The sequence below is a fragment of the Carettochelys insculpta genome, chromosome 3 (genome assembly GCF_033958435.1).
Source record: "Carettochelys insculpta isolate YL-2023 chromosome 3, ASM3395843v1, whole genome shotgun sequence".
NCBI lineage: Eukaryota > Metazoa > Chordata > Testudines > Carettochelyidae > Carettochelys > Carettochelys insculpta.
The window spans coordinates 188,816,998-188,831,726 of record NC_134139.1 but is presented as its reverse complement, the minus strand read 5'-3'; positions in this window follow the sequence as shown (position 1 = coordinate 188,831,726).

Here is a 14,729-nt window from a genome sequence, read left to right as displayed (position 1 = left end):
AGACTCCTAATCTTACACATATTGTATGACTCTCCAACCTCTTGTCTATGTCGGTAGTTCTGACAGTCCTAACTAATCAATAGGTACACATGAGTAAGAGTTTGCATGACCAGGGCCACAGTGAGTCAGTGGCAGTGCTGGAAATGAAGCTCAATTGTCTTTAAAGCAAAGCTAACGCTTGAACCACTATACAAAACTCTCACACATGCCACTTATTTAGGTGTATACCAAGAGAAAGGTAAACAAGCACCGAGGTGCACTTGCTTGTATGTTTTGTGGGACAACATCAGTCTAGCAACTGAAGTAATTGAGATGTGGCTAAATCAGGAATTCAAGACAGTGGATACATATTGCTTAGCGGAAAGAGACTCTGCAAAGAGGGAGATACGTGGTAATTCTTGGGGGGTGGAATGACATCATCACGTATGTGTTAAGAACAGTTTGTGCAATCTGTCTAGCAAGGTAGAAACCTTCTGAGTTAAGAAATAAAGTACTGTGTACTAGATAACCAAAACAATCCCAGGAGGCTACTATGATCTGACTCCAAAAGGGAGAGACAAGGGGATATTGCGCACAAAACAGACATCAAAACACTCCAGATCCACAAACCAGTTAGTCAACATTTTAATGGAATGGGCCATTCTGTCAATGACCTCAAGGTATGCGTATTACTGAAAAGAAATTATTGCTCCTTTGTAGAAAGGGAAGCGGACGAATTGACATTTATATTCAAATTCGGAACATTAACACATGGTTTAAATCGGGATGTGAACTTTCTGAGTCACTATAGGGGCTCGTCTGCATACTTAACTCAATCTAATTCTTGATCTTCCCCCCACCCCTCCACTCTCTGATTTGCTCACCTTGATTATCTTTTTCTGATTTGTCCTCCTTGCTTACTGTTTTTGGTTCTCTGTGTCTTAAATATTGAGTCTGCTCTGGTCTGGCTATGGTCTGAAGAAGTGGGTCTGTCCCATGAAAGCTCACCTAATAAACTATTTTGCTAGTCTTTAAAGTGCTACTTGACTGCTTTTTGTTTCTGTAAACATGAGAGATCTCTGACAGGCTGACACACAGATCATCAAAGAGTCTGATACATGATTGTCCTCTCTCACAGAGAGAAGGCTAGCACTTGGGCTACCGTGAAAACTCCTGCAGGATTACTTTTCAAAAAATGCAACTCTGTAAATTATGTTAATAACCTTTGTGATGGTAAATTTGTTTCCAAACTGGCAATTGCTTAGAATGCAGCGAGAGATTTTTTTAAAAGAAAATTTGTGGGTACTAAAAATATGCCTATTGCCAGCCAGATTGATTTGGTTGGATTGAAATTCTAACCAAGGCTGGTTTATGAAAGAGACTCCAGAGGCTGCATGCCCAGGCTCTGTCTCATGACGGGGGGTGATGGTGGGAAGTGCAGGGGGAAGTGGCTTTTAAGCCAATCTTGTGATTTTTATGGGGCTTGACTCTTCATTTTTGACCCACTGGAGTTAGCAACACTGGGTTAGTCTTTGGTGGTTTTGGATCAAGTCTTTAAAGAGCCTTTCTCACTTTAAAGCCTCTCTCTCTCTGCTGCCAGGATAGGTTCTCCCCCTCCCATCACCGCTCCCCATATTTCTCTCTTGCTGTCTTTAGCCTCTACTCCTACTGCTTCCACAACCCTAATTCCAGGTCCATTCGGTCACTGGTTAGTTTAGTTATACTCATTAGTAATTCCCTTCCTTCAACTTGCTCAGGGCCATGCCCATCCCTGGTGGACTTCTATTTGACATGATAAATCAGACCCTCCTTTTCCAGGGCGCTATCTCTATGTGTGTCCCTATTTTACACTCTTTTTACCTTGAATCTGTGAGCAGATTTTATGGCAAATTTGAATAAAACTTAAAACGTATACATCTAAAATGAGATGTAATGCAGGATAAATATGAGCTGGAGAAGATTGTCAGAGGTGAAATATAAACACTTGTGAGGAAAATAAATGAGAGATGGAGGAGGTTTAATGAAATGCTTAAAGGGCCTTCAGGATGGAAAATATAGGCCAGATTCTCAGAAGGTGTAAAATTCAGTGAAAACAATGAGCAAATTCAGGTTAAGATCAGTTGAATGGTCATATTTTATTGAAACACTTACCTAGCACAAATAAAAAGTAACAGCAAAATGTGGTTTTTAGAGGCATCGGAGGAGGCGGTAAGCCAAGTATGACATCTTCATACAGTTCCCAATTATAAAAAAGAATTTGGCTGCCTTGACTGTCAGAGAGGCTTTGAACTGAGATTTTATTCTGAATTCTCCCCTCATGAAATAAAACAATTTCACATGATTCTTTATAGTCTTTAAGTTCCTTGGAGCTTGTGCGGTGTACGGTTGCAGTAAGGAGCTGTTAAAGCCATTGTGTAATGGAGTGAGATCACAGAATATCTTAGTTCACGCTGCTTGCGCTATCTTGCCTGGCTGACGGTTAATCACACTTAAAACATTAAGGAACAAATCATGTAGCATTACAAGATTGATTCACACAGTGGTAGAAAATCCAGGCATGCAATTGATCTTTAAAAACAAGAGTCCAAATTCATCCACAGTGTATGTCAGTGCAGCTCCATTGGCTTTACCGTGGCTGCATTTGGACCAACAGCTCATACAGAAGGCAGGCTGGTTTTTTTCACTATGTATTTTATTAATGATTTAGGCTTGTACATGAACAAATACAATGTCAGTGTGATGATTTCAAATGCAATATTTGTGCTTTGCATGTCAAATGGAAGATTTAACAACAGTCTTAGGTTCTGACCTTTTATCTTGAACATGATGATTGCCAGATTAAAGAATCTCAGACAACCAGAAATGATCATCCAGGGTAGAATTTTCCTTTGAAGTGGATAGCTGGTCTTTTTTTAAAAATCTCCTATTAAAAATCTATCAGCATACAAGTCACAAATAACAAACAGCCCAGCTTCCTGTTCTGTAAACTCATAAAGTATTTGTAGTAGTCAGTGGGTTCTCTCTGTCCTCTTATTTACATAGAGGCTTGGGAATGCAATATGGAAACGAACACTCAGTATTTCTCTGTACAGCTGTTTCCACCAAGTTTGTTACGCACTTAGTACTGGTGCAGACAGGGATACAACTTTTATGATTCATTTGTTTTTTTAAACACTGTGAAGAACACTGGACCCTCATGTATTTTATTGTGTCTATTACACTTGAAACTAAAAATCGGCTTCTTTGGGTACATCTGAATAGAATCATAGAACACAAGAATTGGAAGGGACCACGAGAGGTCATTGAGTCCAGTCCCCTTCCCTACTGGCAGGACCAAGTGCCATCTCGACCGTCCCTGATAGATGTCTCTACTCTGCTCTTTAATATCTCCAGAGATGGAGATTCCACACCCTCCCTAGGCAATTCATTCCAATGTTTAACCGCCCTGACAGTTAAGATTTTTTTCTTATATCCAGCCTAAATCTCCCTTGCTGCATTTTAAGCCCATTGCTTTTTGTCCTGTCCTCAGAGGCCAAGAAGAACAATTTTTCGCCTTCCTCCTTATAATCTCTTCTTTTCTCTTTCCTCTTTGTATACCTCTTTTAGGTACTTGAAAACCAGTACAATGTCCCCTCTCAGTCTTTTTTCTAAATTAAACAAGCCCAATTCTTTCAGTCTTCCCTCACTCATAGCTCATGTTCTCTAGACCATTAATCATTTTTGTTGCTCTTCTCTGGACCTTCTCCAATTTCTCCACATATTTCTAGAAATGCAGTGCTCAGAACTGGACACAATATTCCAAGTGAGGCCTAATCAGCACTGAGTACAGTGGAAGAATGACTTCTTGTGTCTTGCTCATGACACTCCTGCTAATGCACAGAAGAAATAAGGCTATGATTTACAAGGGGAGAGTAAAAGAGCTAAATGCATTTACCCTGATAAAGTGACAATTAATGTGACATAACAGTTCACATGTATCTGGAGGCCATTAACACAATAATGTTTTTGTGAAGAAGTGTGGTCAGAGAAGAGCCTTTGGGATGTTCCCCAGTTTGCTGATCAGGCCACTGACACCCACCTTCTTCTACTCTGGGGCTGCACCACACTGTCCTGCTGAGCCGGCCCCTCTAGTCTCCCTCAGCCAAAGCACAGAGTTGGACTTACTGCCTGTCCTGCAGAGCAGTGGAGATATTGCTTAACTGCAGCTCTGGACAGGAGCAGTTTTAGGCACAGCATCCAGAAGATTAGCCCCCAGGATTCATCAAAATCTCAGGTAAATCTGTCTCTCTGTGTGGAAGATTTGCACAGGGAGGGTCCATTAGGTAAGCCCAGTTTTCAATGAAAGGAAGTTATGCACAGGGGTAGCCCTTGCCAGTTAATAACAATCTGCACTGGGCTTGATTACAAACAAGAGCTTTTTTAAGCAAAACAGTAGGATTTAATAGGTTATAGATGAGAACAAGCAGATCAAAGTGAGTTACCAAATCAAATGAAAAAATAAACACACAGCTAATTCTGTTCCCCTAAGTTTTTACCCTAAACAGCTGCCTTTGTATCAGGTGAAATCTTCAGGTCAGAAATGATATTTTCCTGACCTTGGTCTCCAGTAAAATTCTCTATCTGTCTTGAGCACTGCTTTTTTTCTTGACAAAAAGGTGGCAGAACTCAAACCCCAAACCATGCCCCCTGCCCCCAGGCCCAATCTCCCCCCGTGGTTTAATCCTCCCTGTGTGGGATCCAAACTGCTGCCCTCTGGTGGGGCCCAAGCTGCCCGCCTGGCAGCTGAGCAACCCCTTGCAGGGCCCAAGCCACCCCCTGGTGGCTTAGTTGCCCCACAAGGGGCCTGAGCTGGCCCCCCATGTGGGTCCTGAGCTGCCCCCCAGCAGCTTAGCCATCTCCTGCTACCCCCTGCCCCCACGCTCAAACCATCGCTGCCCCCCAGCCCTGCCTCCAAAGGTAGCTTAACCCCTCCCCACCCTGCAACCCCAAACTGTCCTCCCCTGAACAATGACTCACCTTATGCAGGAAGGAGCTCCATGTGCGTCTTCACTGGCCACTTGCTTTTTATAGCAGCTGCACCGGCTCCCCTACATAAACCGGCAGGGGCAGCTCACAGCACCCTGCAGTGCTGAAGCAAGGACTCAACTTCATTGGTTTAACAGCTGGCCAGTAAACCAATTAAGTTGTGTCCTTGGTGCTGTGAGCTGGAGGTGAGTATAGCCAGTGGCAGCAGCAGCAGCAGCAGCAGCAGCAGGAGCAGGAGCCGCATATCGGCTCCTTAAGGAGCCACACGTGCAGCTTGGAGTACTTTAAAAATGCAGGCGCTGGTGTCAACAACAAAGGTGGTGGAACACAGCTTTCCCCCAGAAAAAAAGCCCTGGTCTTGGGCTGTAGCAGGCACTTTCCAAGGCAGGCTGAAGACCAAAGATAGAACCCCCAGGGCCCTCTTCATACCTTTCTCCAGTGGAGGGAATTCCATTGCTCTCTTTGCATAAAAGTAGTCTCTAAGATGGAGATTATCACATAAGCAGGTCACCTGTCCAAGTCCCTTTTAGGCAATCAGCCATTGCCTCTCTGCTGGATTATATGTTTACAGCCAAGTTCCTCAGATGTGGATTGCCACCCATTAAAAGCTCTTTGGTGGCTAAGTACTCCTATCCATTCACAAGCCATATTCTCATAATAGGGTCACTACACCTCCTGTTGAGGTCTTCACAGACACAAACATTTGGAACTCAAATATGTAGACCAGTCTTATAACTTCAACTACAAAAATGATACATGTACAAAAATAGGATTTACAGACCCAGCATATTATATATGGAAACAACAGGTCACAAAACCTATTTTCCTCAAAGAACCTCCGAGTTGTGCATATTTATATTTATAACCCGTTTTCCATAAAGCATGGGGGAGGATCTGCCACAGTTTTAATGTCATGTCATATTTTGTTTGGTTGCACAGGTATAACCTGTAGGCAGCAGCTACACCTCAGAATAAATAATTCAATCTGAGAGAACAGACTTTGCGGGGTGGTCAGGATGGTTGAAAGGGGAAGGATCTAAACAGCCTATTTACAGTGGTTTAAACAGTATCAGGTGCAAGTAAAACAATACTTGCTGCTATCTGGTGAGGGCAATCTAATAGAAGGTAAAGGCTCCTTGGGACTACTGCCTGGGGTGTACCTCTGCCTAGCCTGGAGATGAATAGGGCCAGATTCTGTTAGTGATGGATCTCATTAGGGCCTTTCTGCTTCCCTTGGGTTCTACACAGAATCTAATATGGAGACACACATCTCATAGAGCTGGATGGCTATTGAGGCCAGTCTCCTGCCCTCTTGGCAGGACCAAGCTCTACTCCTGTTTTGCCCCAGAACCCCAAATGGCCCCCTTAAAGATTGAGCTCCCCACCCTGGGTTTAGCAGGCCAATGCTCAAACCCTGAGCTATCCCACCTCTACCCACACCTGGTGGCTCCATCACAGTCTGTTCACACAGAGGTGTGCAGGCTCATACGCGCATTTTGATATTATATAAACTAGCATAGCTCTCTCTCCGTTACTATGCACGTACATGTGTGCAAAGGATGCAAACCCGCCCCCCCGCCCCCAGGCAGGGATGGTATGTATAAAAGGTAGTGGGAGGCAATGCCACCTCTGGGTCTTAGTTCTCAATCTCCCCCCCAGTCCTTATTCTGACCATTCCTGAAGGCTCACACAAGAGGCTGTTGCAGCTTGCAGACTCATGACTCTTCTCCTCTGAAAGCAGCTCTGTCACTTTAAAAGTGAAAAGCCTTCCAGCGTGTCAGATCTATTAGCATAATATAGAACAGGTGAAAGAGACATTAAGTGGTAATTAAAAGAATTTAATGGGCATGTGCCAACCATGGGTTTACTGGCAAAATCAGTTGTGCATGACTACGTCTTCAGGACCTTAGTTTAAAATTTGCTTTAAATAGTTCATTAGTTTGTGGCTGAAGCTTACAAAATCACAGCTCTAAAAAAATCTTTTCATAGACATTTAAGTGCACAATCTGAATATTCAGCTTTAGCCTCAAATGCTTGGATCTTCAGACAGTTTTTTAAAATAAATGCTTCAGAAGATCAGCCTGACCTACAATCAGTGGCCAGGTAAGATAATCCGACCCCAGGGTCTTCCTCACTTCCCATGCACACTGTACACTGATCCCCCACCCCTTTCCCAGCCCCCTGGCCTGCTTCCTGTAAGTCCCAACCCCAATGCCCTGCCCTGGGCCCCTCATGAACCTTGATGCCTTGCTCTGGGCCCTTCACATGCCCCAAACCTTATTCCTGAACCCCCAACATCCCAAGCACCCTACTTTAACTCCTGCAACCCAGCACATTGCAAGCCTCTGTCGTGAGTCCCTCATGCACCCACCCCGACTCCTGCATCTCCATGTCCTAGTACCCTGCCTTAACTTCTGCAGCCTTTGCACACCCCAATCCCATAACCTGAGCACCTCATATACCCCAGCCTGACTCCTGCACCCCCACATCCCAGCCCGCTGCCTTGAGCCTCTCACACTCCACCCCATAGTTTTTTGGATGTACACCAGCTTGAGTTATTAGAAAGGATGATAATCCAGCTACTCCGAGAGTAGTGTTTGTTTTCTTTTTATGTGATGTCGTATTAAATAAACACGGTAAGCATTGCTCCTGGTTTAATATCCCTTATTTTAATATACAACTTCCACCCCTCTGGACGGTTTACGATATAGATTTCTCTCTAGGTTCTTTGTTCGTGCTGGTGGTACGCGTCCACACACTACCTCAGTACTGGCGTTGCACATAAGAAATTTTAAACGGCCCAAAAGAAAATTCTACCTACCCAAGGATGGAAAATCTTAGAGGGGACACTGCTCCCCTGCCCTGCATGCTGTTAGGGGGGGCCTGATGCATTGGCTGGGGTCAACTAGGAGAGCCCTGGGTGCACAGCAGCCAGGACCCTGGCACTCAGGGCAAGTGGTGGAGGGATGGGGAGGGCAGCAGGAGCCCCTCTGTGCATGGGTGTAGCCTCCAGCAGCAGGGATGCTGGGGGAGAGGGGCAGGGGCAGGCTAGCTGGAGAGGGAGTGGAGAGGCAGGGCCAGCTGGGGGGCCAAGGGTGGGAGAAGGGCAGAGCCTGCTGTGGGGGAGTGGCCCACATTTACAAAGCAACCACCCCCTCCCCCAGAGACTTTTGCATACGGGCCTGGTGTGAGCTCTGCACACCATTTCCTCGCCTGTCTCACCTGAATTCAGCTTCCTGGTTAGCCGAGAGGCCACCAGCTCTGCTCCTTCAAGTGTGAGGATTCTTCCTGCAGCGGGGTCTTTCCATGCAGTTCTGCCTCCTCCCCGGACTAGCTGGGCATGAGGATGCACCTGTCTGTCCATCCTTGAAGGTCATGGGACGGTGGGGAAGGGTTGGATGGGAATGGTAATTTCCTGCTTACCTGATTCAGCATATCTGTAAAGTTATGATAACACTGACACACAAACCTCTGAGGGACACCAGAGGCATGAATTAGTTAATGTTTGTGAAGCAATTTGGAAACGTAACAGTGATAAGCTGTACTATCTTGCATGAAAGCTGGATCTGAGAAGCTGGCAGCCTTCATTGTAGAGCAACAAAGTGCAGAAAAGCAGATTGAAATCAACCAAATCCCCAGACTTCTGGATGCTTGCCTATCACAAGTTAATATCAGTGGGCTGGTGCCCTGCTGTAACATAATAGTGCTCTTTCTGGAGCGAGAGCGGTAAAAGCCTGGTAGCATATTGTTCTAACATATAGCACAACTGCAGGGTAGCTGTGGTAATCTGTAGTGCGCAGTCCTGCTGCAAATTACAAAACAGAGTTTTGGGACTGGATCCAGATGACATTACAAAAGCTAGAATGAAGTCAGAATCTTCCATTCTATTTGTCAAAATTTCTGCAGCAGTTCTCATTTTAAAGAGAGGGAATGAATCAATCTTGAACAAAGAAGGTTAATCTGCAGCCTGTGTCTTTAGAAAAAAAATAAAAACAAAAACAATTTTGACCCACTGATTCTTGCCAACTCTTGATTATTTAGAGACATTTATACTACAGACAGCAAATGGCATTATGAGTTTGTGGGGAACAGAACAAAAAAGTGAGGTGATCTATTGTATTTGACAGCAGTTATATTAAAAGAGGTTCAGTTCTTGTTAGCACTGAGACATACCCAGGCATCCAATAATCTTCTGCTGGTTGATAAAAGCTGCAAGCTGCAAAAGGATTTATATTTGCAGAGAGTGCTGCATGTTTCCTTGCAGAAATACTAAAACATTCCTGGAATTAATTATTAATGTTAATAATTAATTAATTAATTAATTAATTAATTAATTAATTAATTAATTAATTAATAATGTTTTTTATCTAACTGATGCAAAATAAAATCAAACTTTTTTCTGGCTCACTGTCATTAAAAAGACAAACTGCTTTAAAGATGCAGAATTGCAGCCAGTGAGTGTTTTGTCTTCCTTCATGCTACTTTCCTAAATTCCTTACACCATAAATGAGAACCATAAATCCAATTAAGAAAAACCCTGGGAAAGACAGAGAGTTGTTTGAATGTGGCCTGTTGAGGGAGTCAGGAAAGGTGAGTTACCGGCTGGACTTAGCTAACCCGCCTAGCTGTAATTGTTCTCTGAGTCTCTGTTGGCTTTTTCACTAATGATGCTGCAGTACTGGTTTGGGTTCTGCTTTCTGTTCTCAGGGTTCACAGTGTGAGCAGGTCTGCACAAGTTCCTTCCTTGTTGCTTTGGTGTCATGACAAATAAAACCTTAGGGTTCTTTTTGTTTTGTTTTGTTTTGTTAAAAAAAGGCCCAGAGACAAATTATTGAGCCCAGAACTGGAGAAAACCCTGGACTCTCAATTATTGAGCACAGAGCGAATGTGTCTGTTGCAAAGAATGAACAACAACCCTAGCTTTGATTTTCATCTGTGCTAGATGATCACTAGTCTTCCAGGCTCAGCTTGTCGTTTTAATAACTGCTTTTTATCGGGCCAGCAATAAGCCCTGACTGAAGGGGGGGAATCTGGCCCAGTTTCACTAGGGGATTTTAGCTGTAACTATAGTAACATTTTCTTTTGGTACTCAGTGGCTCAAAATCCACAGGGACAAATTTAGAGGTAACGTGTAAGGTGGTAGAAATAAAGATCTTTGTTATACTCAATTAGACTCAGACTGTCTTAGCCCCACTGACTGACACAGAAGAGTCTCTCCCCTCCCTTGGTGTAACATGCATGCTGAGGAACCTGAAGAAGGTGTTTTTAGCAAAGGTGGGTTGAGGAGAACATTTACTTTCATTGCACTGTCTTACAATCACCTTGCTTTACACCCTGCTCACTGCTGGCCTCTTGGCATACAAGTTAACCACCTTCACGTTCACAGGCCATGTTCAGAGTGTACGCTTCATAGTGGCCACATCAGAGATGATACATGACTGTGATTGCAACTAAGAAAATAAGCCTGACTATGTGCTAAATTCTGTCAATCCCTTGAGCTGAGTGGGGTTGCAGGAATGTACTGAAGAGGGGTACTAGCCTTTAAGCCCTAGTTTAGACTCCCTGTTGACTTAGTTTGATCCATCCTTACTTTTGAATTTGATCCTCATTATGTAAAGAGGCAATACTTTTTCAGATGCCATCATGTCTTGGCTGACACTGGGGATTGAATCAGGGACCTTCAGGCTGGCATACACGTCTTAAATCTACATTGCTTGAGAGCCACACTCAAACAAGGGAAGAGGTATACATAATGGACTCCCACCTTCCGGGGACTAGGCACAAAGAAAGACATGCGACACACATTGGCCAGTGGGTTTGCTATACACTTCCTCTGGACAGAAGTTTGTCCCAGGCATCTGAGGCTCTGAACAGGGTGTATTTTGGAAGGACACTACTCAGAGTATCTAATTCAGGCTGAGCTGCTGAGAAACCAGGCAGTCACAGCCCAGGCTGGTGTACAAGGCACTCCTAACCAGGCAAAAAGAGAAATTTTGTTTTGCCACTTCTCTGGCTAACAAGAAGTCATACAAGTAATTCCTCCAGGTCCTTTATCTCACCACCAGGAACACTGCTTACTAAGGATGAATGGTTATGAAAACCAATCTAATCAAATAACAGGTTCTTCCAATGTCAAAGGACCATCCATATGCCCAGGTTAATATATAACTCAGACCTTACTGCAAAAATCATGCTGCTGACAGTCCTTTAGTATGTAAAATCTAAGGGCGAAAAAAAGGAAAGAAATGGAGACAAGAGTTAAAAGTGATCAAAGAACCCATATACACAACAATTGCAAAGTTCTTGGTTCAGGCTTGTGTCTAGAATGGAATGGCTGGCTCAAGTCAAGTCTCTGGTCACTTTCAAATCACTGGGAGGACCTCAAACCCTTTGTTAGAATGCTCCATTGGTGTAAATCCATAGCCCAGAGGCTTGAGCCGCAGAGAAGCTAGAGCAGTAGAGAGGTAAGATGGAGAAGTTTCCAAGGCCTTTTATACTTTCTCCCACTTGGCAGGAATCCCATTGTTCTTACTGTGGAAAATTGCAGACCACCAGATACTGTCCACTCATGTGACCTGTCACCTGGGAAATCTCTTATCCATGCATGACTCAGTTCTGTGCAGGTGGAAGCCATTGGCCACATACGAGTCAGAACATTCCCAAGAAGGCTTATCAGATGTGGACTGGCATCTCCTAAGTCCAACTTTCAGTCAAGTATTCCTTGATGGGCCATCAGCATGAATAGTCCCTTCACAATATACTGGCCAAATACTTCACTGGTGTCACTCAGAATCAAACACATTGACCGACAAGTACATAGCTGAAGCTCGTAACTTCAAGCACAAAAATGATACATGCACACAAATTGCAGAATGTTAATGAGTAAATCATAGCTTTTACATAGACACTTCATCTGGCACACTTTGCGCAAGATTTCTTGAACATATATAACAGTAATTCCAACAGAGATCTCCATGGTCATATTTTAGAAGCCCACAGCAATTTGAAATCCAGATGGGCCACAATTTATTTGACATCCACCACCTTGGCTGCCACTGGGGAAGCAGGAAACTCTGGAGCAGAAAGCATGAGTTACTATATACAACTTCAGCAAACACCTGTAATAGACCCATTGGCATTAGGGAGGAGGAAGAGGAGAAATGTAACCCACGGTGCCCAATATGTTATGCTAACATCCTGAGATGCAAACTGGCCCCTTTGAGTGTGAATGTGAGCTCTTCCTGAGCCTCGCAGAACTCTTGCTACTCAGGCTAGGAACCACTCCATGCCCAGTATATTCAGATATTTGATTGTGGGGAGCAGAAAGTGCTCTCATATTTAATGTCCGTGGCAGCCAAACCACTGAGAGGCAGGCAGAGAGACAGCATGTGTCTTGAAGGAGGATGAGTAACCCAGTGCACAAAAGGAAAGCTGTCTTCAAAGGTTCCTGCTGGCCCGGGAAACAAGGAAATAAACAAATGTGCACATGCAAACATATAGAATATATTGTTGTGGAGGACTATATAGAGAAGTATAATCAGAGGGACATGTGTGGAGGTGCATAAGGGGTCACATGGACCTGCACAACACCAGTTTCCTCTCCCACTGCATTCACTGTCAGTGGTGCCTTGCTTCCACTGCGTGCAGGGGTGGTCCTGCCCCTCTCCGCAGAGAGTTATGACCTGAGAGCAGTGACGTTCCTGGGGAGGGGCAGGACCACCCCGACCTCCCCTCTTCCTCCAGCAGCACGGTGCTGCTTCTCACAAGAAGCAGTGGCTGGGGTGGAGCAGGGGTTGGAAGGAGAAGAGCAGAGGCAGAACAAGGGTGGAGAGTGCATGGGGCTTGGAGTGGAGAGGGGTTCTTCCATCCCTTCCCTGGGCTGAGGGGAAGCACATGGCCAGTGCCCCCCCAGACCTCCTTTACCAGTCGCCACTGCAACTAATTGATCCTCAATACACCTGTGTGGCAGGCAAATGGCATCTCCACTTGGCAGCCTGAAAACATAAAGCAGAGAAATTAAATAATTTATCCATTGCGGAGCAGAGAATTTATCTTAGATTCTGGATTATATCTCAGGGGGTTGTGAATTTTATCCTTGTGCTTAGCTCCGTAACCTATGTCTCACTCAGGCAATATGTGATCTGTTGGAATAAAAGAAGACAAAGAAGACAAAGTAGTAACAGTAGCATCAACTCTAAGAGTTTGCAGTCTAAAAGCATGGATAGTGCAATATACTTATATGTGTAGAGCTACAGAAACGATACAGGACTGCAAAGGACCTGGAGAGGTCATCTAGTCCATCCCTGTATGCTGAGACAGGGTTAAGTATACCTTGTCCAGTCCTGGTAAGTGTTTGTCTAAGCACAAGTGGTGGGGCTTGAGCGTGGGTATTGCCCCCCTGCTGGAGAAGTCAGTTCTCAGACAAACTTCGGTGCCCCCTACTGGGATCATGCAGTAAGTTTTGTTCTGAGAACAGGGTTGCAGAACAACTAAGTTTGAGAACCATTAACCAAAATCTCTCCTGCTGCAGTACTCTTCTAATTTCTCTTATTTTACCCATTACACAGTGTTTGGATGTACATGGGGATGAAAATCCAAACAAGCTACTACAGGAAATCAAAACAGCCACCACAGGTAAGGCTCAATTCAGCATCTTGAATCTGGAGATGCAGTGTCTCTAAAATATATGCTCTAATTCAAACACAAACAACTAGCCTTGATAGAGCTAACTTACATAGTAGAAAAGAGTAATTCCTTCCCCTCCACGAAATACCAGGCAACATTCGATGTTCAACTTTATCAAAGAGGTCAGACTAAATGTTCATACTAATCTCAGGGCCTGGTCTTAAAATCTATGGTTCACTGCAGGTTTCAGTGCCAGTCTGGCTGAAGTCGTGTAAATTATGTAAGAGGATGAAGAGAAAGGGGAGGAACAGAGAAATGCAAGTGACTGGTTCTGATATATTTTGTTTGTTCATTGCTTTGGGTAGGGGCATCTTTCATTGCTGCCAATAAGAAGGGAATGGGCCTCCCTGCACATCTTAGGCGGGGGAATCGCAGTTAAAGTCAGCTTTGCCTGAATAAGAGCTTGAGTCGTCACACTTGCTTCAATTGACTTGGTTCCTCTTTTGGGTTGTTCCCAAGTTTGAAATAGAGTGCTGACCACTTCAGGACTCTGGGCAGAAGGAATGCAAAAATCCAGGCCTGGCTTAGCAAACCTCTGAGGCTGTGAGAAGGTGCTCACATATCACAGTGATGAGAGACGTGTAAACACCAGAGACAGAGAGATGCCAGAAATCCCTGATTTCTCCCCTTTTTTCACGGTGATGACTATTGCTGCAGAAAACTGACTGAGTGCTGAGACACCCAAATTCTGGACCATATATGTATGTCCGGTGCTTCATGTTTGATCTATTCACTTTACAACAATTTTTAAGGAAGTGGCCCATGAACCAGTAAATTCTGGAAAATGCTGTTTTAGATCCCATCAGTGCCAATTCCTGTATCAGCCAGAAAGCGCCACTAGCGAGAGCAGAGGAGGTCTTCCGAGTCCCATTTAGAGAGTGGAGTGTGACTGCAGCTGGAGCAGTTTGACTGTCCCCTTCTCATCAGTTCTGCACTCAAACTCAACCAGCAAAAGCTATTTTCACAGATCCATTGATGCTGATTGTCGGGATCACTCAATTTCCACTTTGCCCCAAAGCTACAGAATTCAGTTCCAATCA